This window comes from Halichoerus grypus, chromosome X (genome assembly GCF_964656455.1).
Source record: "Halichoerus grypus chromosome X, mHalGry1.hap1.1, whole genome shotgun sequence".
Classification (NCBI taxonomy): Eukaryota; Metazoa; Chordata; class Mammalia; order Carnivora; family Phocidae; genus Halichoerus; species Halichoerus grypus.
Window position 1 is genome coordinate 12,307,827 of NC_135727.1, and position 26,890 is coordinate 12,334,716.

Below are 26,890 nucleotides of genomic sequence, written 5' to 3' on the forward strand. Positions count from 1 at the left end.
ATCGGTCCTTTCTGCAAAAGGAAAAATTGAGGTCACATCCTCCATTTGGTGGCAATTTGCTCACCTAGCCTGCTGACCTTTCTCCGTATTCTCCATGCTCACCAGCACTGATTTAATCTAGATCAAATTTCCTAGTGTCTAATAAAAGCCAATCAACATCAAAACCAGAAGTATTGCCCTTCTCTGAGCAATAGTAGGACAGAAACAGAAGTTGCAGGAGATGTTACAAAGAACTAAGTAGTGATTATGAACTAACAGCAGTGGGGTGCCTGAGTGGCTCAGTCGGTTAGGTGTCCAACTCTTACCTTTGGTTCAGGCCATGATCTCAGGGTGGTGAGATCGAGCCCCGCATTGTGTTCCATGCTGGGCATGGAGCCTGCTTGAGATTCTCTCTCTCCCTCTGCCCCTCCCTGCACTCACTCACTCTCTCTCTCTCAAAAAATAAAAGTTAATTAATTAACTAACTAACAACAGAATTTTACCAATTTGCTTAACTGTCTCCAGTAATGACTCTCTTTACAACAATGAAACATCTAGAGTGTGGCGATTTACTATAGGAATTCGAAGGTTCGGGAGATAGAGTTTTGCCTCAATGAGCTTTTGCAAATGATGATAAATGAGATTTTTCACTTTGCCACAAAAGAGGGATCCTTTACTCCTAGATCTGCGGAAACAGTTTGAATTAATGGCCCTGGAACATTTGGAAAAGACTTTTTTTTTCTTTCTTTTTTTAATTTAAATTCAATTTGTGAACATATAATACATCCTTAGTTTTTGTTGTATTTTCTTTTTTTTATTATTATTATGTTCAGTTAGCCAACATATAGTACATCATTAGTTTTTGATGTAGTGTTCAACGATTCATTAGTTGTGTATAATACCCAGTGCTCATCACAACACGTGCCCTCCTTAATACCCATTACCCGGCTACCCCATCCCCCCATCCTCCTCCCTTCTGTAACCCTCAGTTTGTTTCCTGGAGTCCAGAGTCTCTCATGGTTTGTCTCCCTCTTTGATTTCTTCCCAATCAGTTTTCCCTCCCTTCCCCTGTGGTCCTCTGCACTATTTCTTATGTTCCACATATGAGTGAAACCATATGATAGACTTTCTGATTTTTCTCTCCTGTTTTACTTCTGTTCCGAGCTTTGTTTAGGGAGAGGGGAATAGAGCAAGTTGTAAAGGTACATCTGTCTGCTGACTTGAGCATTTAGAAGGTATTTGGCTTCTCTGTCATCTAAGCAAAACCAGTAAAAATATAAGCTACTCTAGCAATTTCTTGGTTCTCCTGAAAAAAAAAAAAAACAATGCTCTTCTGCAGAAAGATCTATCAGGCTCCATAGCTATTGAGATTATATCTTTACCCACTCAACCACACCCAACCCAAAAATTCCCTGCCTCAGATGCTGGACTGGTAGCAGTTCCTTTGGAACCTTTCACCAGGCTTCCCATAATCAAGAACACAGTTTTCCCCTCTTCTCTGCCACAAAATATCCAGAGTTATCTGAAGGAGGCAATCCTGTTTGAGTTTTGGAAGCCTACTAGAAACCATCCTGGCTTGGTCCTGAAGAAGACTTTGAACTGAAAACCTAACTGTGCTCCTGCACGTCACAGGGTGGGTGATTCCCTAGGGACCCTGGCTCCATCTCAGTTCTTATGGAACTAGCGGATATGTTTATGCAGAAGCCATCATCACCATGTTTTCCAGAGGATGAGCCTGGAAAAAGTTTTACTATACTTTCTCCCTGGTAGGGTATGTGCAATGGCTTTTTTTAGGCAAGTGGGCTCTGGAAAAGGAACTCCACTTTGCATCACTTCAGAGGGCACTATTGAAATTGCAATCTATGTGAGTGCTTTCCTCTTGGAACTGTGTTGTGCACAACTTACACAACCACACTGTGGTAGGCAAAATAATGGTCCTAAAGATATCCATGAACTAATCCCTGGTAATGACAATATGTTAAGTTACCTGGCAAGGTAAAATTAGGTTGAAGATGGAAAGGCCACTAATCTACTGACCCGGAGAGGGGAAATTAGCCTATGTGATGGGTAATTTTAAGTGTCAACATGTCTGGGCCACAATGCCTAGTTATTTGATCACACGTTATTTTGGATTTTTCTGTAGAGGTGTTTTGGGGTGAGAAGAACATTTAAATCAGTGGACTTTCAGTAAGGCAGATTGCCCACCAAAATGTGGGCAGGCCTCATCCAATCAGCTGAAGGCCTTAATAGAACAAAAGACTGACCTCTTCTAAGCAAGAAGGAATCCTCTAGCAGATGGCCTTTGGACTTGAACTGTAACATTGGTGCTTCCCTGGTCCCCAGCCTGTTGGCCCACCCTGCAGATTTTGGACTTGCTGGCCTCTATATTTGCATCAGCCAATTCCTTAAGTCAATCTCTCTCTCTCTCTCTCTCTCTCTCTCTCTCTACACACACACACACACACACACACACACACACACACACACACACACTATGGGTTCTGTTTCTCTGGAGAACCCTGGTGAGTACACCTTGCTTTATCCTGTTGGACCTAAGGTAATCACAAGGGCCCTTTAAATGGAAGAGGGTGGCAGAAGAGAAGGTCCGAGTGATGGGATGTAAGAACTTAACCTGCGATTGCTGGCTTTAAAGATAGAGGAAGGGACATGAGCCAAGGATGTGGGCAGTCTCTAGGAGCTGGAAAAGGCAAGAAAATAGATTCTCCCTTAGAGTCTCCAGAAGAAACACAGCCCTCCTGACCCCTTGATTTTAACCAGAGGAGATCCACTTTGGACTTACGATCTCCAGAACTGTAAGAGAGCACATCTGCATTGCTAAGCTGCTCGCTTTGTAGTAACTTGTTCAACAGCAACGGGGAATTCCTACGGCAAGGAAGTGGCCCTTTGCTGGAGTCTGACACCCCTGGGTTCTCACTCGTCTCTACTACCCACCACAGGCCTGCAATCCCTTATCTGAAATTCCAAAATCAAAAAAGCTCTGAAAAATATGTTCTGTAACTTATTTGGCAGCAATACCTGGCTTGATCTGGACTAATATGGAGCTACTTGTAGTCTTTATTTCTATCGCTAGGTGTGACTATTCATATACTTCAATGCATAAATATTAGTGCATTTGACTATGTGGCGTTACCGCTAGAGTTACCTGTGGAAGATGTTATGTAATCTATGGGATACATACCATATATCTTTCTAAAATCCAGAGGTTTCTGAATTTTGAAACATGTCTGACCAGATAAGACTGCAGATCTGAGTATGATCTCAGCATCCTCATCTGCATGTACTAAACATTCAGTAATTGTAATAGGCGTTCGCCAACATTACCTCCTTCTCTTTTTGCCTCATTCCTGTTCCCTTCTGCTTATGTGTGCACCCACCTGCACCTAATATATTCTACGAATATTTGAATGCCTGCTCTGTATTAGGCCTTGCTCCCTCTCTCCTCTTCTTCAGTGCTTGTACTGAAATAAATCCCTCACAAGCAACCATTAAAAAACAACAACAACAACAACAACCTGGCCCAAATTGTCTGCAACAGATAATCTCTGAAACTGACAGACAAACGATGCTGAGGAACGTACTGGTCAAAGGATCAGAGGGATAAGTAGGAAGAAGAAACTTGTTTGCTGAGCAGAGGCAAGCAAAAATTGTTTATTAAAAACCCAATGCATACTACAGAGCTGAGAACAAAGAATCCCACAGATACGGTCCCTGGTCTCAGAAGCTTATAGAAAAGCCACTCTACACTAGAGCAGAGACATCACAGTGACATTAGGATGTTATTGAGAAGACAAACTTTTACAAATATCAGTTGTCTCAAATCATTCAACAAACGTTTCTTAATCACCTATTAAGTGCCAGGACTTTCACATACATGACTTCACTGAACCCTCGTATCAGTGTGACATACCTTCCTATGACAATATTTAATTGCTGAGAAACTGGTACAGAGAGAGATGAAGTGATTTGCTCAGGGTGATATGGTGGCAGAGTCAGGATCTGAAGACAATCCCTCCGTTCACATTTGCCTATGCTACACTGCTGCTTACTTTTTAAAAACGCCTCTTGATTTCGATAAATTGGCTGAGGTAGTAGATATGAGAAAACAAAGATTTCCACAGGAGGGATTAGGGAAGAGTTCAAAACATAGTTGAATTCTTTGCTTCGCTAAGGGTTACAGATAGGATCCCTCGAATTTTTTAAAAAAGTGTTCGTCTTCCAATTCTTAGAAAGAAAAGCCTCACTATCCTTGGGCCAAAATGCATTGTTAGAAGACCTTCTTTTTAACCTTCCAACGACTGGAAAACAAGCAAAAGCTCCTTTCCTTTGAGGGTTTTTTTTTCCTCCTCTCCTTACACATGCAGATCACATTCCTTTGAGATGCTGATCTTTTCCCATGATGCACTTGGCTGACAGAAAGACAAGCTTACCTCACAGAAATGCCAGTCGAGTTGACAAGCAAACTCCATCAGTATGCAATGTTTACACAGTACAGTTTAGCAACAGCAGTTCACACAGTCTGCTGTCTTGGATCAGAATTCTAATTAAGCCTTAAATCTTCTGAGTTCAGATTAATTCTTATCACCGAGGTCTTAGACTTTGTGTTGTAGAAATCTGAAGCTTTGTTTGTCTGCAAAGAAAACAGCTTGGTCTGAGCAGTTATGTATAAACATCCTGGAGCACTGTTTGGGGTGTGAATGCAATTCGCTTTGGTCCACCTCGATTCTTTTTCTCATTAATTACCACCTTCAGTGGTTGCTGAGGATCAGAGAACTGTACTTTTCTGGAGTTGCCTATCCTCCAACTAACACACAAAATAAGTGGGTTTGTGAGACAGATTTCTGGTTGTTGGCAGTAATGACTACTCAGCATCAGGGTACAAGCATCTCTATACCACATAAAAAAAAGACTGTATCGGTAAGCTTACAGCAAATAGTATCTTAATTCAAACAGTTTCTACTTACTAAACCTTCTGAAGTATACTTCAAAAGAGACAGCTGGAAAGCCAAATGCCAATTCCATCTCTTTGAGCTTTTATCTCTTCGACAAATTTCACCATCTCTGTCACAAATGAAGCTTATGAAGTACCAATTACTGTGGAGAAGCCCCACTGAAGTCAATACTTTCCCCTCCCTTAGTTCAGACTACATTTCATCAACATTTTCACCTAAAATGCTTTATTGGAAATTAAAAAGAAGTGATTAGCGCTAATCCTTTTCCAGAATTAGAAAGTGGCAGAAAAATAACACATTTTAGAACTTCAGTCTTTAAAAAAACAATTTTGTTTCCATTGCTATTCCTGAACAATGCACTCTGATGGCAGTTTCAAAGGTGTGGGGGTGGGGAGAGCGATTATCCAGCTAACAAAAGGCTCGTGATTCTCTCTGAGACCAAAATGAAGGATTCCAAATGCTCGACCACATGCAGGACTTAGCTCCTGGTATTGCCCGAGACACCCCACCCAGGATGTTCTACAGGGTCAACAGGACATTCTACAATTTGAGATCCAATTGAGTGACATTGCCATCTGGTAGGAGCACCACTAAAGGGAGGCAGAAATTGCTAGCCTGGACAAGAGACCACATCAATCTGCAAACGGGTGGGGAAAGCTAGTTGTGCTCAAATGTTAGGCTGACAGTGTCAGAAAGAGGCATAATTTCCTTTCTGCAAATATTGAGTTAAGAGAACATTTCAGGGGGCGCCTGGGTGGCTCAGTCGTTGGGCGTCTGCCTTCGGCTCAGGTCATGATCCTGGAATTCTGGGATCGAGCTCCACATCGGGCTCCCTGCGCAGCGGGAGGCCTGCTTCTCCCTCTCCCACTCCCCCTGCTTCTGTTCCCTCTCTCGCTGTGTCTCTCTCTGTCAAATAAATAAAATCTTTAAAAAAAAAAAAAGAGAGAACATTTCAGAATCATTCCCATTTTTTTGGATATGGCCATGCATTTCACATCTCAGCAAAAATGAGCTTGGATTCCACAGACCTGAAGTATGGAGAGGACCATTCCAAAGTTATTTAAAAAGAGGGAGGTTTCAAGGATTCTGGACTTGGGGGCTAGTTGCACAACTCAGGGAAGGGATGGAGAGTGAAGAGAGAACAGCTTCCTGAACTAGGAGACAGATTATTGGTCGTGAACCATCACTGCCCCTCCCTGTGAGCCTGGCACAGGTCATGGCCCATAACAGGACCTCAATAAATATCTGATGGATTGAAGAGAAGATTTTTGATCAGGAAAGTAAAGTGATGAGAACTAACTTTAGGAAAATTCACTTGGTAGCATTATGCAGGCTGACCTAGATCTGGAAGAAACTGGAGAAGGGGAGAACCACCAAGAGGCAGAATGATATACGAATGGAAATTATGAATTAAAAATAAAGCAACAGGTCAACCTAATTAGTAATCAGGAAAATACAAATTAAAATAACAATGAAATAATTTTCCCCTGTCAGATTTGCAATGAATAAGAAGTCTAGCAATATCAAGTGTTAGCAAGGTTTTGAGAAAAGAGACCTTTTGGAGAACAACTTGACAGTATCTCATAGGATTTAAAATGTACAAATCCTTTGACTCAGGAATTTTACCTAAAGAAATAATATCACTTATTATTAAGAGTTCATTATTATTATAAGAGTGAGCAAGGCCTAGGTATACTGACATGAAGTGATCATCACAATATGCTACTAGGGGGAAAAAAACAAGTTAACATACTAATGTATATAGCATGATCCCATTTCTATAAAAATAACCAAAACCAACGAAATATGTGTATATATGTATAGAAAAAAGTCTGGAAGGATACACACCAAACTATTATTAACTGAAGCTATCTTTTTGTTTTGATTATTGAGTTGGAAGTATGCCTAAGACATACTGTTAAGTGAAAAAAGCATGTCATAGTGAAATATGTATAGTATGAATCTATGTAGGTATTTGTGTATGTACATTTCAGTCAGTTTCTACTGTTACAACAAATACCATAGACTGGGTGGTTTAAATGATAGAAATTTATTTCTCACAGTTCTGGAGGCTGGAAAATCTGAGATCAAGGTGCTGGCAGCTTCAGTGTCTGGTCAGAGCCTCCTTCCTGATTTGTAGACAGCCACCTTCTTACTGTACCCTTACATGGCCAAGAGAGAACCTCTCTCTTGTGTCTTATAAGGGCATTAACCCCATTCACGAGGGCTCTATTGTCATGACCTAATTACCTCCCAAAGGCCCCAGCTCCAAATACCACCACATTGGAGACTAGGGCTTCAACATATGAATTTGGGGAAGGGGGTCACCTTGTTATGCTCACATATAAATAGAAAATGGCCTGGGAGCACTCATACCAATGATTCCAAGCAGACATCTGTGGTTACCTCTGAGCAAAAAAGTAGGATGTGTGTGGGGTGGAGGGTACTGTAAGGATAAGGTTGATGGAGCTGGTTGATGAAAGGACATTTTCATTGTTTATTATATATAATTTTGCATTAGTTATATTTTTATAATAGCCATGTATAAATTTAGAAAATTTTGCTTGTTTTGAGAAAAATATATCAAAAAAACAACCCCAGGTTTGTATGGTGTTCATTCTGAACCCATCTATGGGCCACTTAGAAGCCACCCCAGAGCCATTCAGCTGCAGATCACCACTTGAAATACAAGTTGGCTCATTCTCCCCGGGGCCAAGTCCACCCACTGAGGCAGTTAATCACAGCCTTCTGATACTCTCACATATGGAAGCTCAAAAGGGAGATTCATCAGATGAAGCTCCAGTGATAGGTGCTGCCCAGAATCCCCATCCCCACCACACACACACACACACACACACACACACACACACACACACACACTGCAACAGTTATCTTGGTCCTTGGGAAATTCTGTACAAAATCACTGTGGCATGACTTTGGTGCCCTAGTCTACTGATGCTCTGGATGACTCGTTAAACTGCAAATCGATCTGTTCTCATCCTAGGCAATGTCTCACTACAATACACACTGTAGATCAAATGGCACATTGCTTACACATCTAGCTAAAGCACAAGGTAGGGTTTCCTTCAAGCAACTGTAATTTATACCTCTTCTTCTTAAATAGAGAGCCCCTGTGTTTCCTACAGGCACACAATTCTTCCAAACTGGGCATACTTCTTGTGGAGCTGTCCATATCTGGGGCACTGGTGTCTCCTGGGGATAATTGTAAGTCAGCATCTGTACTGAGTGAAGACGGCTTTAGCACCACCGTCGGCTCCAGTTGTTTTATGATGTGTCACATTTTCAGACAATACAGTTCTGGGGAATTGGTATAAGCAAAGTGAAACTTACACTTAATAGAGACTTTTTTTAAAGGACACCTAGGAAGCTTCCATTAGGATTCTTTGTGAAGTTTTGATTTAGCTGTTTTTTAAATTATTTGAAGGCAGAAAATGAAACCACTAATCCTCATTCTATCATATGACATTCATTCATTCATTCATTTCACTTCATTCATTCATTCAACTAATATTTTCTGAGTACCATTTATTTAACAAACATTTACTGCAACCTACCATGTTCCAGAAACTGTGCCAGGCACTGAAATGCAGCATTCTCTGTGGATGACAGTCCTGGGTGACAAATGCTGGCATGGAAGGAAAAGAATCATCTCTGCCTTCACTGCTGTCAGAGATATTGACACTCAACTAACTTGGTTCAATTAGCTCTTCTTTTTTTTAAGATCTGATTTATTTATTTATTTATTTGAGAGAGAGAGAATGCACGTATGAGCGGGGCAGAAGAAGGAGAGAGAGAATCTCAAGTAGACTCCGTGCTCAGTATGGAGCCCAACATGGAACTCGATCTCACGACCCTGAGATCGTGATCTGAGCCAAAACCAAGAGTCGGATGCTTAACTGACTGAGCCACCCAGGCACCCCCCCCAATTAGCTGTTCTTAGCTTCCCCACCATCTATTCATTCATCAACACATGTATATATTGAGTTCCAGGCATTGTATTAGGCATTAGGGATGCAACTATGAGTAAAATGAAACAAAGCCCCAGCCTGGAGTGTTCTCTGTTCATCACATAATCACACACGTAGCACAAAATTGCAACAATGACACATACACCAAGATATCCATTGTGCCCCTCATTCCTGCCCCCCACCCTCATAAAATCCAACTAAAGCAGCTTCACTTTAATCTGTTTTATGTATTGGACTTTCAGGTAAGATTTATTTAGGGCAAAAATGAGGTTTGATTGTTTAAAGTTGGAAAATTAACTTTATGTTATTACATTAGCTATGAATTTTCTTTCTACTGAATCTTCACAACTATATGTCTCAAATCTGGGAAGATGGGCTTTCTCAAAAATTATTTCTTAATCTCACGGACAGGTTCTTATTTCCCTAGGATTTTACATTCCCTCATTTCATAATCATTTCCTCTGAGATTTTCATCTATCTTTACATCCCAAATGAATTCTTATCAGTGCACAAAAATCAAGCAATAAGGAATTAATCTTGCTGACTCACCTACTTCCTATATAAGGAGATTTGTCTCTAACGCAAACTCAATTCATCCTTCATGATGAGTATAACCTGTTAAATTGATTTAAGAGCAGACACTAAACTCCCATGACTACCCCCACTAGGTACAAACCTGTTTGATGTGTTGAACAAAAATGTCCTTACCTTCTACTTAGCAGGCATTATTTGATAGTGTCCAACTATGATATTGTACTTGTTCCCACCCCTGCACAAATAACAATGATCATTTCCTTACACTAGAATGATATAACACGATCTATAAAGGACTTCAAATGTACCACCTTATTTGATCCTTCAACACCTTAGGAACTTACAAATAGTATTTGAAAATGGCACGACACAACGAGTCAGCCACATTTGTCAATGCTTTACTTTTGAGTTTGAGGAATGCCTGTTTTCCAGTGATATTATCCATGCTTATTAAAGTTCTGGGCTACTAACAAACCAAAAAAAAAAAAAAAGAGGAAGAAGTATTTACATATTTTCTGTTGTATGAAATTTCAATTATGCCCTTACTTCCAATTTCCCATTTATAGGTTGTTAAGTTATGGGATTATGCTGATTACAGGCAAACCTTAAAGATGTGGAAGTTGATTAGTTAAACATTGTGTTTTGGTCAAACATGCTACCATTGCTAACCAAACTACATCCAGATCTTCATTATGCAAATACGATATTGACATATTTCTATGCTTCTCCTAATTATTTGAATGTTTCTGAGCAGATGGTACAGCCTGAACCCACTAAAAGAAACTGGAGTAGGTTGAATGGTAACCTCCCAAAAGATACGTACATATACATCCAAATACTTGGAACCTGTGAATGTTGCCTTATTTAGGGAAGAAAAAGGGTCTTTGCAGATATAATTAAAGATCTTGAGATGAGATCATCCTGCATTATCCAGATTGGCCCCCCACGCAATGACAAGTTTCCTAAGAAGAAAACATAAGGGGACACAAACCTACGGAGGAGAAGGTAAGAATGTGAAGATAGAGGCAGAGATTGAAGAGATGCTGCCATAGCCAAGGAAGCCTGGAGCCACCAGAAGCTGCAAAAGTAAAGGAAGAAACTCCTCTAGAGCCTCCAGAGGGAGTGTGGCCCTGCAGATACCTTGATTTCAGACTTCTAACCCTCAGAGCCGTGAGAGAATAAATTTCTGTTATTTTAAACCACCCACTTTGTGGTGATGTGTTAAAATCACTGGAAACAAATACACCAACCAAGTGAAAAGTTCAAGTACTTGTAGCCATTCCTCACATTAAAGTCTGGACATTGACTCTGTTCTTATTCAGTCAGATTCCTCGTATGACTAACCAGGTTTTATCACCATTGAGCAAGGGTAAACTTCTAGCCTTTCTAAAATTATAATTCTACTTCAGAAGCCTTTTAAAAATTAATATTTTTAAATTCAAGCAAAAAAAAAAAAAAGAGCTGAATTTTCTACTATGAAATCACCACAAAGAAATTACTTATTTCAAAGTCCTCAATTAAACCTTGTATTTTGGGGGCACCTGTGTGGCTCAGTCGGTTAAGCGTCTGACTCGATTTTGGCTCAGGTCAGGATCTCAGGATTGTGAGATGGAGCCCTGTGTCCGGCTCCACGCTGGACATGGAGCCTGCTTGAGATTCTCTCTCTCCCTCTCTCTTTGCTCCTCCCCCACTCCCTCTCCTAAAAAAAAAAAAGAAAAAGTTTAAACTTTGTTATTTTGGTTTACTGTTGTAGAAAATCTACAATGCTGTGTCTATAAACATCTAAAGAGAAACTTCTAAAATCATTGCAATTAAATCTTAGTGCAATATGATTTTTGCTTGCTTCTGAAATATTCTCTATTTTTATTGCTCTAATTCAGTTAGCTAGAATGTTTTATATTTAGAAACTCAGTATGTGTGTGTGGGGCGGGGGGGGGGGGGGGGGGGATGGGTGTTTCAATAGACCACTAAGCTATTCAAGGGTATGCTTCTGCTCTAGCTGGGCTTCTCATATGACATTATTTACTGTATTCACTGCACATTAGGTAAAATAACAGTGGAAAAATAAAAATCATTTTTACTTAGCATTGCTAGCATAAATTTAAAAAAACAAATGGCCAAATCTATCAGAGTTTACTAAATATTATGCCTTTTATCATATTTGTGCCATAAAACACTTACTCCAAACAAAAACTCTTTTCATATAGCTTCTAATTATAATCCAGATCATAGAAAACAGTTCTCATTATGGAAAGAATATGAATGTAAATTTGATCTGCATGAAAAAGGTCACAGTGTTATTTTACTTCAAAAGTTACACAAAATGTGTGACTATTTTTACTCTGAAAAGATGTAGCGGATTTCTTTGAACTCTTGTTAATTACTTCAATCCTTCTTAGTTTTGACAGCCTGGAGTTGTAGAAAAGGCCATTGTCTCTGATGTTAGAAGACTTGGCCATTATCCCTGCCCTGATGGTGTGAATGTAGCCTCTGGAAACCCCCGATTGTTCATCTGAAAACACCAAGGTAAAAGCATCCGCGCCACCTACCTCAGAGTCGTTACCAGCATCTCTACTGAAATTTCACTCATCCTTGGGTAAGACCATCACACCTCCCTGTAAAGTGGTTCCTATAGCTGCACATTGGAATCTCCTGGGAGGCTGGGACCACTCGCAGAGATCCCAAATTGACTGGTTTAGGGTTCGATGTCTATACTAAAACATTTTTAAAGTCCTCTAGATGATTTTAACGTATAGCCAGAGTTTAGAACTACTGCTGTAAAGCCTTTTTTCAATCTACCCCTGCAGAATTCATCCGTATCTCACTGATACTCTTAACTTAATCAAACTCTATTTAAGTGACTTGCTCAAACAACTGAAATGCTTCCTTCCCCCTGTAAAACATACTAACTAGTGACCTCAGGAAATTCACAGATGATCGATTACTCCCTAAAAATGGCAACAGCTAAAGTTTATGTAAGGTACTGCTCCAAGAATTCTACAAGTACTAACTCATACAATCTTCACAATAACACCAATATCATCCCCCATTTAATTGATGAGAACACTGGGCCCAGAGAAATTAAGTAAATGGCTCACAGTCAGCATGCAATACCCTGAGCCGTGGTTTGAACCAGGGTAGTCACTAGGCAACACTGCAGCCCCGTGGAATGACTGCTCACTTTTGCTCCCACCAAGTGGGCTATATGCCTAAGGAAAATCGGTATTGTTTGTTCCCAAACCTGCTTATGCCTGTTGTGTTATAATTCCATAATTTAGTTAACTGGTATGTCAATACCACCCCCCAAAAACCAGATGAGTGCAAAAACAAAGAGTTGCTATGTCTATGAAAACTGAGATGATTGTTTTAGAAGGAAACTCACTAAAAAATCGCTATCAAATTTAAGTGTGGGAGAGGCAACTATAAATTATTTGTGAAAAATCATTAAAATCTAAGATTCTGTGCCCTGATTGCTTTCCAAATATTTTTTATTTAATTTTGTGTTCCAATTCAAAGAAGCTGACACTGTAAACCACAAGTAAAACATTATGGATATAGTTAAGCAACAAAGAGGAGGGAAACTTCACTCAGCAGATCCATAATCAAAGAAAAGGTCTTAGACCTGTATCAAAATATAAGCAAGTATATACATGTATGTATTTAAATTAAAATAGAATATTTCAGGTATGTATATATAATTTTTTATAATTATCCAATTTAATCAATTTTTAAATTGACCAACCACTAATACCCATCATGTTGGCTAAAAGTCTAAAGAAATAGAATACTCTTTATTGTTTGGTATGCTGACTATCTATTTACAAGTCTGTTTCCCTCACCTTATTATGAGTACCTTGAGGACAGGGACACCATCTGATTCATCATTTCATGTTCAGGCCTAAAACAGTGCCTAGCACAGAATAGAAACTCAATTAATATAAAATTAAAGGAGATCATGTTTGTGAAAGTACTTTAAAGCTATAAAGGGCTGTGGGACTGTGGGCTGTGAATGGGCACACACATGAGTTTGTTATGGTTTCTCAAGGTAGACACTCAGGAATACAACCACTCCCAGGGTTAATCAGAAATGTCAGTAGAACCTGTTGGCTCAAAGAGTGGGTTCTAGAGTCAGACTTAGTTTTGAATCCTGGCTTCCCAATTTTCTAGCTGGGTGACCATGGAAGATGGTAGATGCTTAGCACTAAGACTATCAGTCAGAGTGACTTCAAGTATGTTATTCTAAGAAAACCAAAAGAGTTACAGCTCCAGTCTTTCCTATCTGAAATTAAAATCTCCACAGAAATAGCATCATAATGAACATTCCCACTTAATAATCTGGCATTTCTTTAACACTTTTACAATCAGTACATTTTTATATCAATATGATTGGCAGTTTGGTTTTGTCTTGGGCCCACCACCTTGTGAGCTAGGTAGTGCAGATGTTATTAGATTCTACTGTGTCAGTAAATCCCCCTGGTTGCTGAGCAATGAAGGGGCTTGCCTGGGATCACACAACAGGCCAGCGGTGGCATTGAACTAGGATCCTGGGTTCCTGACAATCAATCTAGGGCTCTCTCCTTAAATGTCAATTTAAGTGAAGGACAGTTGACTGGTGAGCCAAGCTAGGAGAGCAATGAGTGAGGGAAATATAGGTTATTATAGTGATGTGATCTATTTTGTATGCATTGGCTCATGGATTCTGAGGATCATCTAGATATGATAGGAACTGATCAAGCACCAACTATGTACCAGGCACTGTGCTGAGCAGTTTGCGTTTATTGTCTCATTGAAGTTTTCTGTTGCTCAGACCAAAAAACATGAAGTCTCCTCAACTCCACTCTTTCTCTCTGACCCCACACTTCATCTGTCAGAAAATCCTGTCATGCTGCTATCAAAATCTACCCAGGGTAGGCCCACTTTTAACCCCCTTCAATACTATTTCTCATCATCTCTCACTCAATTATGGCAATCACTTCCCCCACTAGCCTCCCTCCTTCCACCTTTTTCCTACCTCAATTTATTCTCAACACAGCAGCCCTAGTGATCCTTTGAAAACCTGGATTACACTATGCCACCACTCTGCTCAAAGCCCTGCCATGTCTCCCAGTTTCACTCAGAGTAAAAACCAAAGTCTTGACAGCAGGCTATGAGGCCTGCATGATCTTCCAAACTGCCCTCCGTATGGTTCCCTTCCTCTTCCTGGTCTTTGCACTTGCTGTGCTTTCTCCTTGGAATGCTCTTTTCCAAGAATCTGCAAGGCCTTTCCCCTCACCTTCAGATTTCTGCTCAAATACTATCTAATCAGAGAAGCCTTCCCTGACCACTCTAGTTAAAATGATTTTCTTCTCCCTACCCCAGTAGTCCCTAACCTTTCATGCTTTTCTTTCTACAGCACTTATTCCATATGATATACTAAAATTTTCTCTTACATATTTTATTTATCTTGTGTGTTCCCTTACAAGAATGTAGGCCCATGAGGGGCCTCCAGCACCTAGAACAGTGCCAGATGCAGAATATGTTCTCAAGAAGTATTTGTTGATTAATACAAAAAAAGAGTCATGTACCATAATTATTCTCATTTTCCAGAGAAGAAAATGTAGGGCCACAGAGTTTAAGTGATTTGGTTAGGGTCACTCATCTAGTAAGAGAGGAGTCAGGAGTTGAATGCAGGCCTACCTCTGTAAAGATAGAATTCTGCATATGTGTGCCTCTCTCTCATTTTTCTTTCTCCCTCTATCTTTTGTATGATAAGTTGAATCTTTTTAGAAAAACTTCTTTCATGAGACTCATCAGCTCAGAATGCACTAAAATTTGTATTTCAAAATGATTCATTAAAAATTTATTCCAATGTTGTCACAGCCTAAAAAATACTCTTAACATCTCTAGTAACAGTTGCATCAGCAGAAAGATCCTTCTCAAAATTAAAAATCATCGAAACTTACTTGCAATCTTGCATTTGCCAAGAACAATTGATGATTCTTTCAATTTTATCGATTGAAAATAAACTTGTTTAGGAGCGCCTGGGTGGCTCAGTAGGTTAAGCAGCCGACTCTGGATTCCAGCTCAGGTCATGATCTCAGGGCCCTAGGATTGAGCCCCATGTTGGGCTCTGTGCTCAGTGGGGATTCTGCTTGAGATTCTCTCTCTCCCTCTGCCCCTTCCCCCACTTGTGCACGCAAGTGCTCTCTCTCTCTCTCTCTAAAATAAATAAATCTTTAAAAAAAAAAGAAAAGAGATTTGTTATAAGTATAAATTTGGATTATATAATTAATAAGTTTGCAGAAACGTGAACCAGAAGTCCTGTGATATGCTGATAAGTATTATCATTATCATTTATTGTATTTATCAAATTATGACACCAAAATATTATTATTTGCATTTTCAAAGGTTATATTCTTACTCATATATCACTATTACTCCTAATATATTTCATAAGTAATCAATTATTTTTAAAAGGAAAAGCTTTATATTTTTGTTCCTTTAATGTTACTTTTTTCTGCCTTTTAAACAAGGGGCTCTGTATTTTCATTTTGTACTGGTTCTTTGAAAAGAAATACATGGAGATAATACCCTAAGAAGATATTTCCCCTTCCAAGTTTGATATGTAGCCTGCCATGCTTTAGGACTGTACCATCCCCCTACCTCCTACCTGACTCTGCTGCCATATACACACAGCTAATAAAGTGAACTTGCCCTTGTCTTATATATAATTTAATTAGGGCCCAGCATTAGCCAGGGATTAATTACCTGATTAATGTTGAAATGCTCTAAATTGATAGTAAACATATTCTCCAACCTAGATAATACATGGGTTTTAATAGAGGCCTCCACTGGTAAGTCTCAAAGAACTTAGTCATCTAGATCTCTAGTTCCTAGCACAGGGCCTAACACAGCTGACACTTGATAAATGCTGAACTAAATGTATAATAGGAGAATTTGGGGCTCCTTAGCTGGCTGTTAGTGGTACTATTCTTAGCCAAGGGTACTTTTCTTGGTGCTCCTTTGCTCAGATGATAATATGTAAATCAAAGTAAAATAACTTATTATTGTCTATGAGGGCAAGGACTGCCTGTCTCATTTCCCATTATCCCTTCACCCTAAAACAGTACCTGGCACTCAGTTAATACTTGGTATATGATAAATGAGTAAATTGAGTGCATGTAGATCACTGATCTACTCTGGTCCCAAAGTATAATTGAAGTCCAACCTGGGCTTTCCTGTGTTACTGGAGCCTAGTGGAAGAGATAACTTGCACTCCCTACCCAAGAACACTGTATCACAAATAAGGGATGGCCTTCCTTTTTAAACAAAGCACCAAGATGTCCCTGAATTCCAAAGCAAAAGGCCCCAAAGAGTTCACAGAATAAAAGGGTTGACTCTACTGTCAGCCCCTAATGCCTTCCTTCTTCTATTTCCCAACAAGACTCCCTTATTAAAATGCCAGTCTACATTTAGACAAGAATCCATTTTGAAGAGTGGAGCAGAGTGACATTAACCAAGAGTTTTACTACATGCCATGGAAATATAAAAATTAAATTGACATAAAATACAAATACAAAATACAAATGGGGATAAACAATGTTTCCAGGACACCTGGATGGCTCAGTCAGTTAAGCATCTGCCTTTAGTTCAGGTCATGATCCCAGGGTTCGTGGGATCGAGCCCCACATCAGTCTCCCTGCTCACCTCTCTTGCTCTCTCTCTTTCAAATAAATAAATAAAATCTTAAAAAAAATATTTCCAGAGTACAGATTTTCAATTCTAAGAATGTCAGTAAATGAATCAGTTTGACTTTCTCAAATCATCTGACAAAAATTTACCTTCCTAATCTATGCAATGAGCCTCTTTCCCTCCCACACCATGCGTATCTCTCAGCTTTCCTGCATCATATTGTCCCTCAACCTGAGACCCACACCCCAACTTCCACCACCAAAGACTTGCCAAATCCTCAGGTGCTTCCCAGTCCTTTCTAGAGCTTGAGATAAGCTAGATTATTGACTTGGGTGCAAAACAGGACTACTTTACAAATCTGCTGGATTGGGTGTTTGCCCTAGTTTTAAACTCCATTCTATCACTCAGAAACAATTTTACCAAAGAACATTAGCTTTTTGCAAAATTCTGTAATAGCACTTTAAACCTATAGCACTTGAAGTACAAACAGGTTAGCACATATACACAAGTGATAGGGGTGTCAGAATTAAAATGATTCAGATCAAGGTACACACTGAGTACTAAAGTATGATGAAATAAGTCCCACTTCTGATACCTATAGAGATAGATGTGTGTCTGTAATATGCCATGGTTCATACTTCATTGCCTCTCCCATAGAACCCTGCACCTACCATATGTTTTCCAACAATGGAGTGCTCCATAAAGGTCTAATAAGGATTGACTGGTTGCTGGTCCTTCAACAGAGGAAAAAAATCACTTTCTAGAGAGGTTTGTATTTAAGATCCAAATCAGATAGCTAGATTATTTTTCTTCAAAAATGGCAATTATTTACCATATTGTAAATAAATATAGAATGCAATGTCATCAAGGAAATATTTCTGGATGTAGGGGTATGAAGTCAAAAGGAATACATTGAAAGAATACCCAAGGGAGGAGCTAAGATAGCAGTGTGGTAGGAGGACCCTAGGCTTGCCTCATCCCTTGGACACAGCTAGATAACTATCAAATCATTCTGAATACCCAAGAAATCAACCTGGGGACTGACAGAAAAAACTGCACAACTAGAGGGAGAGAAGAGGCCACATCGAGGAAGGTAGGAAGTGTGGACACATGGTTTGAGAGAGAAATGGATCGAGTGTGCTGCCTGTGGAGGGGAGGGAGCCCCAGTCTCAGAGAAAGGCAACAAAGAGAGGAGCACATGGGGAATCACAAAGGGATCATACTTCCCTAAAGCCACTGGTGGGGAAAATTAGGGGGCTGAATTTTGTGAGTTCTTGCAACCAGCAGGGCTTGAAGACTGGAGTTTTACTTTTTAAAATATTTTTTTAAGATTTTATTTATTTGTCAGAGAGAGAGAGAGAGCACAAGCGGGGGGAGTGGCAGGCAGAGGAAGAAGCAGACTCCCCACTGAGCAGGGAGCCTGATGTGGGACTCAATCCCAGGACCCTGGGATTGTGACCTGAGCCAAAAGCAGATGCTTAACCGACTGAGCCACCCAGGCATCCCAAGACTGGAGTTTTAAAGGTTGGCAGGCTTGGCTAGAATAGAGCCTGAAGAGTGCTGCCCTATTCCTGGAGAGAAGGCAGGCAAGCAACCTGGGGGGAGGATGGCCCAATCTGAGGAACACCTAAGGCTCCCAAGGGAGAGATTGTTGGCTCTTCTTGGAGCACATCTGTGAAAAGTGGCATTCACAGAGATCCTTCTCTGGGGACAAAAAGCCAGCGGGTGCCATTCTCCTCCCCCACTGCTCAGCATAGGCACAGATCCACCTGCTGAAGGTGGCTTGCCCAGACACTGGCTGCCTTGCTTGTTTGCTACAGGTCCCACCCCACTGTGCTCTGGCACAACTGCCCTTCTCAGTCAAACCTGCATCTGTCCCAGTGTGGCAAGACCCTCCCCTAGAACACCAGTGCAGGCCCCCACCACACCATGTCCTTAAATTTTGGAGTTTTAGAAGTCAGCAAGCTTGGCTGAGATACAGCCCAACATGCACTGTGCTGCTCCAGGCAAGCAAGCAACCTGGAGACAAGATGAAAATGGCAATCTGAAAAATGCCAGGGATGTACGGGGGAGATAATTTGCTCTTCTGGGAGGGATTGCCTGAAAGCAGCAAGCACAGAGGCTCCTCTCCCAGGACAAAGGAGCTGGCTGGCACCATTTCCCTCCCCAACCCTTAAGCATAAACACAGAATCAGCTTCAGTAAACAGCACAGTGCCAACACTGGCTGCCTAACCTGTTTATACCAAGTCCCACCCCATGTGCTCTGCTGATACTGCCCTTCTTGGGCAAGTGTGCCCAAGTCCCAGCACAGTGGACCCCTTCCCAGAAGACCAGCAGAAACACCACATACACCACGTCTCCCAACCAGAGAATTCTGCAAGGATTCAGTTCTAGTGGAAGTAGCATCAGGTCTCATTTAACAAGCAGACCAGAGCATGCCTAGTTAGAACTTGCCACACTCTGGCCAAGGTCCAAACACTTCCCAAAGCAGGCAAGGGGAGCCTCTGCAGACCACTGACCTGAAGGATAGAGCAGCCAAAACACAGCAGCAGAGTGCACACAGCACACCCAGACACACTTCCTGAAGCTCCAGGCCCTGGACACTATATGACCTCTTCTTCATAAAGCCACTACTCTCAAGATCAGGGAACATAGCAGGGTTTTCTAACACAGAGAAGAAGACACTTAGACAAAATGCCAAGACAGCGGAATTCATCACAAATGAAACAATGAGAAAAGGTCATGGACAGAAAGCTAATCAAAACAGATATAAGTAATATGCCCGATAGAGAATTTAAAGCAACAGTCATTAAGGATACTCGCTGGGCTTGAGAAAGGAATGGAAGACTTCAGAGAGGTCCTTACCACAGAGATAAAAGAGTTAAAAAACAGAAATGAAAAATGCAATAGCTGAGATACGAAATAGACTGGATGTAATGAATACAAGGATGGAAGAAACAGAAGAGTGAATAAGTGATATAGAAGCTAGAATAATGGAAAATAATGAAGCTGAAAAGAAGAGGGAAAGAAAAACATTAAACCATGAATGTAGAATTAGGAAGCTCAGTGACTTCATAAAGCATAATAGCATTCATATCATAGGAGTCCCAGAAGAAGAAGAGAGAGAAAAGGGGGCAGAAAATTTATTTGAGGAAATTATAGCTGAAAACTTCTCTATCTGGAAAAGGAAACAGACATCCAAATCCAGGAGGTACGGAGGACTCTCATCAAATTCAACAAAAGCAGGCCAACACCAGGATATATTGTAATTAAATTTAAAATATAGTGATAAAGAAAAAATCCTAAAAGGAGCAAGACAAAAGAAGTCCCTAACTTACAAAGAAAGACCCATAAGGCTAGCTGAAGATCAATCCACAGAAACTTGGCAACAAAGAAGAAAGTGGCATAATATATTTAACGTGCTGAATGGGAAAAATCTGCAGCCAAAAAAGGCTGCAACAAGACTATCATTCAGAGTAGAAGGAGGGATAGTTTCTCAAACAAAAACTAAGGGAGTTCATAACCACTAAATCAGCCCTGCAAGAAATATTAAAGGGGACTCTTTGAGTGGAAAGAACAAAAGTGACAAAGACTAGAAAGGAACAGAGAAAATCTCCAGAAACAACAACAAACAAGTAATAAAATGGCACCAAATTTATATCTATCAATAATTACTCTGAATGTAAATGGACTAAACACTCCAATCAAAAGATAGAGGGTGTCAGAATGGATAAAAAACAAGACCCATCTATATGCTGCCTACAAGATTCATTTTAGACCTAAAGACAACTGAAGATTAAAAGTGAGGGGATGGAGAACCATCTATCATGCTAATGGATGTCAAAAAAAAAGCCAGAGTAGCAATACTTATATCAGAAAAACCACATTTTAATTTTTTTAAAGATTTTATTTATTTATTTGACAGAGAGATAGAGCCAGAGAGCACAAGTAGAGAGAATGGCAGAGGGAGAGGGAGAAGCAGGCTCCCCACTTGAGCAGGGAGCCCGATGTGGGGCTCGATCCCAGGACCCTGGGATCATGACCTGAGCCGAAGGCAGACGCTTAACCATCTGAGCCACCCAGGCGCCCCGGAAAAACCACATTTTAAACCAAAGACTGTAACAGGGGATGAAGAAGGGCACTCTATCACAATAAAAGGGACTATCTGACAAGAATATCTATCAATTGTAAGTATTTCTACACCAAACACGGGAGCACCCAAACATATAAAACAATTAATAACAAACATAAAGGAACTCATTGATAATAATACAATAATAGTGGGGGACTCCCCACTTACATCAATGAACAGATCATCTAAGCAGAAAATCAACAAGGAAACAATGGCTTTGAATGACACACTGGACCAGATGGCCTTAACAGATATATTCAGAACATTTCATCCTAAAGCAGCAGAATACATATTCTTTTCCAGAGCACATGGGACATTCTCCAGAATAGATCACATACTGGGTCACAAAAAGATTGTGATCATACCATGCATAATTTCAGACCACAACACTATGAAACTTGAAGTCAACCACAAGAAAAAATTTGGAAAGACCACACATACATGGAGGTTAAACAACACGCTACTAAAGAATGAACCAGAAAATCAAAGAAGAAATTTAAAAAATACATGGAAACAAATGATAATGAAAATACAATAGTCCAAAACCTTTGGGATGCAGCAAAAGCAGTCCTAAGAGGGAAGTAAATAACAATACAGGCCTACCTCAAGAAGCAAGAAAAATCTCAAATATGCAACCTCACCTTACACCTAAAGGAGCTAGAAAAAGGACAATAAATGAAGCCTAAAGCCAGCTGAAGGGAATAATAAAGATTAGAGCAAAAACAAATGATCTAGAAACAAACAAGCAAAAAAAAAAAAAAAAAAAAACCAATAGAACAGATCAATGAAACCAGGAGCTGGTTCTTCACAGAATTAATAAAATTGATAAACCACTAGCCAGTCTTATCAAAAAGAAAAAGCACCCAAATAAATAAAATCATGAATGAGAAAGGAGAAATACCAACCAACACCACAGAAATACAATTACAAGAGAATATTTTGAAAAATTATATGCCAACAAATTGGACAACCTAGGAGAAATGGGTAAATTCCTAGAAACATATAAACTACTAAAGCTGAAACAGGAAGAAATAGAAAACTTGAACAGACCAATAAGCAACAAAGAAATTGAATCAGTAATCAAAAATCTCCCAACAAACAAAAGTCCAGGACCAGATGGCTTCCCAGGGGAATTTTACCAAACATTTAAAGAAAAGTTAATACCTATTCTTCTCAAACTATTCCAAAAAATAGAAATGGAAGTAAAACTTCCAAATTCATTCTATGAGGCCAGCATCACCCTAATACCAAAACCAAAGACTCCACTAAAAAAGAGAACTACAAGCCCATATCCCTGATGAACATGGTTGCAAAAATTCTCAATAAATACTAGTAAATAGAATCCAACAGTATGTTAAAAGAATCATATGTCTCTTGAGGCAAGGGAAACAAAGCAAAAATGAACTATTGGGACTTCATCAAGATAAAAACTTCTGCACAGCAAAAGAAACAATCAACAAAACTAAAAGGCAACCTATGGAGTGGGAGAAGATATTTGCAAATGACATATGATAAAGGGTTAGTATCCAAAATATATAAAGAACTTATACAACTCAAAACCCCCAAAACAAATAATCCAGTTAAAAAATGGGCGAAGACATGAATAGACATTTTTTCCAAAGAAGACATCCTGATGGCTAATAGACACATGAAAAGATGCTCAATATCACTCATTATCAGGGAAATACAAAGGAAAATACACTGAGATATCACCTCACGCCAGTCAGAATGGCCAAAATTAACAACACAGGAAACAACATGTGTTGGGAAGGATGTAGAGAAAGGGGAACCTCTTGCACTTTTGGTGGGAATGCAAACTGGGGCATCCATTCTGGAAAACAGTGTGGATGGTCCTCAAGAAGTTAAAAATAGAACTACCCTGCAATCCAGCAATTGCACTACTAGGTATTTACCCAAAGGATAAAAAAATACTGATTCGAGGGGATCCATGCACCCCAATGTTTATAGTAGCATTATCAACAATAGCCAAATTATGGAAAGAGCCCAAATGTCCATTGACTGATGAGTGGATAAAGAAGTTGTGGTATATATATATGTAATGGAATATTACTCAGCCATGAAAAGAAAGAAATCTTGCCATTTGCAATGACGTGGATGGAGCTACAGAGTATTATGCTAAGCAAAATAAGTCAGTCCGAAAAAGGCAAATACCATATAATTTCATTCATATATAGAATTTAAGAAAAAAACAGTTGGGCACCTGACTTGGTTTCAGATCAGGTCATGATCTCAGGGTTCTGGGATCAGGGCTCAAGTAAGGCTCCATGCTCGGTGGGGAGTCTGCTTGAGGATTTTCTCTCCCTCTGCCCCTCTCCCCACTCCCATTCTCTCTCTCTCAAATAAATGGATACATTTTAAAAAAAAAAGAAAAAATGTATAAGTTGTTGCCATTAAAAGATAAGAAAAAGGATCTTTTTTAAAAAAGAAACAAAACAAATGAATATGGGGGGGGAGAGGCAAACCAAGAAACAGACTCTTAAATAGAACAAACTGATAGTTACTGCAGGGGAGGTCAGTGGGGAGATGGATTAAATAGGTGATAGGTATTAAGAAGGGCACTTGTTGTGATGAGCACCGGGTGTTGTATGTAAATGATGAATCACTAAATTCTACACCTGAAACTAATATTGCACTGTATATCAACTAGCTGGAATTTAAGTAAAAACTTCGAAGGGGAAAAAATAATAGAACTAGGAAAAGAATACCCTAAGAAGATATTCCCCTGTCCAAGTTTAATAAATGACCATTTTTTTTAAATCTTTTTTTTTTAAGATTTTTTATTTGTTTATTTGGGAGAAAGAGAGACAGAGATAGTGAGAGAGAGCACAAGCAAGGAGGAGAAGGAGAAGTAGGCTCCCCGCTGTGCAGGGAGCCCAACGTGGGGCTTGATCCCAGGACCCTGAGATCATGACCTGAGCCGAAGGCAGACGCTCAACCGACTGAGCCACCCAGGTGCCCCAATAAATGACCATTTTAACAAAAGCTTATGAAATGAAATTGCTGTATGAATGAAACATTTTATGTCAAGTTCCAGCCAGTAGCCAATAACATTTTCAATGCAATGTTAATAATTTGAAATATATTGAAATAATTTTATAAATTAATATTTGTAGCTTTGGAAAGTTCAACCCCATAATCACTCACCTCTGGAAACACTCTATTCCATCTTATTTTTATAAGCACTTTATATGGAAATATGATACGTTGTTCCTGTTAAGCAAACTACTTTAGGAGGCAATAAATGGATTTATTAAATAATTAGCATGCAGATAGAGGAAAGCTATGTGCCTTGCAGAAGATCTAAAATTGTTACTGGGAGCAAAGGGATATTCATATTTTTAAACTATATCAGAAATTGCAGATGCCAAGCACATTCACAATAACAGTCAATTCAGTCATGGATTAGATATGGACACAGTGCTAGCATTTTAGTGTGAGAATAATTTTGTTAATAGAAATGTGAGCAAACCTATGAGGATCTAGAAAGGCCAGATAAGGCATAAAATATATCCTGGCTGCAGCAGGGTGACAGAGTCATTCTAGGAGGAGGGTATATGACGTATATTATTCAAAACTTAAGAGAAGACTTAGCAATACACAGAAGACTCTTACTAATAGAAATAGAGATGATAATACACACATTTTTTTAAATGCCCAGAGGGTAGCAAGTGTGGTATTGGACATATAAAAAGGCCAAGTGTTTCTCTCTCAGCACTACAAAAGAAATATCAGAATGTCCCCAAAGATAGGTAAAGCATAAGCCAGTGAGTTTTGTTTTAATAAAAGATGTAGTTGGCAGAGACGATGGAAATTAATGACCAAATAAGTAAGTGACATTTGTGCCTTTGCTATAACCACAGACAAACTCCATCTCTCTGTCAAAGAAAACAAACAAATAAATAAACAAAAAGAAAACCCTAAAGATTTAGGATGACAAACAAATTATTCTTTGTTTATATTCTCCTTCAGAATAGGCATGAGGGAGGAACATGAAAATATGACAATAAGGTGAAGTTTTAGAGATTAAGAAAATAATTACCTCAAAGTGCTTTTGTAGTTAGTAAATAACCAATGAAAAATAGTTATGATTTGTAATACAGTCTTGTGATTTCCAGTATGTTTTCAGATTCCTGTTCTGATTTAGGCAGGTGCTTTCACATATCTATTTCCTTTACTACTCAAAATGTTAATGATTCCCATGGAAAACAGAGATTCCAAAAAAAAAATAAGTGACTTGCCTCTGGTCAGGCAAGCCAGGTAGATCTGGGGGGTCAAACTCAAATTTTTTCATGTTCCTATGACCCATTTAATTAATTTTTTGCCTTTATTCTAAATAGTATAAATCTTTTTTTAAATCACAAGAACAGTCACCCAATAACATTGATGAAATTCTGACTTGAAAATCCAGCATCATTTCAGCCAATACAACAAACAGAAACTAGTTGACTTATGAAGCAATGTTTAGCTCTTAATGTTTCTTCCCTGAGGATTCAGAGTTGCTGGCAGTAGAAACCAATGCAAATAAAAAATGCCTCTAAGAAAAGGAGATGCTTGACTTTATTGAGCATCTGCCATGTTAAATTGAACTGCAACTTTAGTGATAACAACTGCTAACCAGATCATTCCTTTAAGTAATTTAAATGCATCTAATTCTTCAACTTAAAATTTGCTATTGTGTGATTTTCCAGTTTCCACATTCCATGTTCAACTTAGTATGAAATATTTGCTATATACAAATAGGAAGAGAGGTATATTATTATTTTAAGGCTTTTTGGTATGCTGTTAAAGTTTGGAAATATGCTGATTAGCATAAAAAACAATTCCCCTAGTAGCTGAAGGAAGTATCAGGTTTATAGAAACATATCTCCCAGCCCTGCTGAGAATGAGAGCCAGTAAAACTTTGGGATTTCCCACAGGTTGGCCTTGGCATTCAGAAATAGCCTGGGAATGAGCAAATGACAAGTAGGCTGAAAGGGTAATTCTTTCGCTTCCTTTACTGAAAGACAGGAAGCTGAACTTCTCTAAAGTTTGCTCATGACTTAACAAATTAAATGTTTATAACAATAAATCTGAATCATTGGCCTCTACTCTTCCTCCTTGATACTCATACAAAACAACTCCATAAAAGACAGCACAGAGAAATGAGATGCAAACATAGGCATAGCTTTATCAGATCTTCTGGGGAAAGTAAAACAAACAAAAGGAACAAAAGGTAGAAAGCGAGTCTGAGTGATGTCTTGTGGTATAAGCTATAAAAGTATGACAATCCAAAATGCTTGTGCCATATCCTGAAGGGTCATTCATATGTTTCCTTGTCCTCAAGGTGAAGGTCCTGGCTTCTGTCTCCCATGTAAGCCAATTGGGTTTTACTCACCTTCCAGGTTTCTAACTGTGCCTCTAACCCCAGGTGACCCTATTGCAAAAGTGTGCAACCATGAGAAAAGCAATCAAAAGCACAAGTTACCAGCCATTTAAACAAATTACTGTGGTGAAACAGAGCCTACAGAAAATTGGTAGACATAAGTTCTATCCTTGAACCACTTAGAAATAAGCTGGAGGAGGTAACAGATTTGAAACAATAAAGGGGGAACCT

The 26,890-nt window shown here is 39.4% G+C and overlaps 1 long non-coding RNA gene across 1 annotated transcript in view; it reads left to right on the top strand.

Annotated features, from left to right (window-relative positions):
• The window catches only part of LOC144380443 (uncharacterized), a 346,143-nt gene that overhangs the window by 284,112 nt on the left and 35,141 nt on the right, over positions 1-26,890 (top strand). The window contains exon 5 of the long non-coding RNA XR_013444596.1: positions 11,872-11,998. This is a non-coding gene — a long non-coding RNA (uncharacterized LOC144380443). The remainder of the gene's footprint in view (positions 1-11,871; positions 11,999-26,890) is intronic.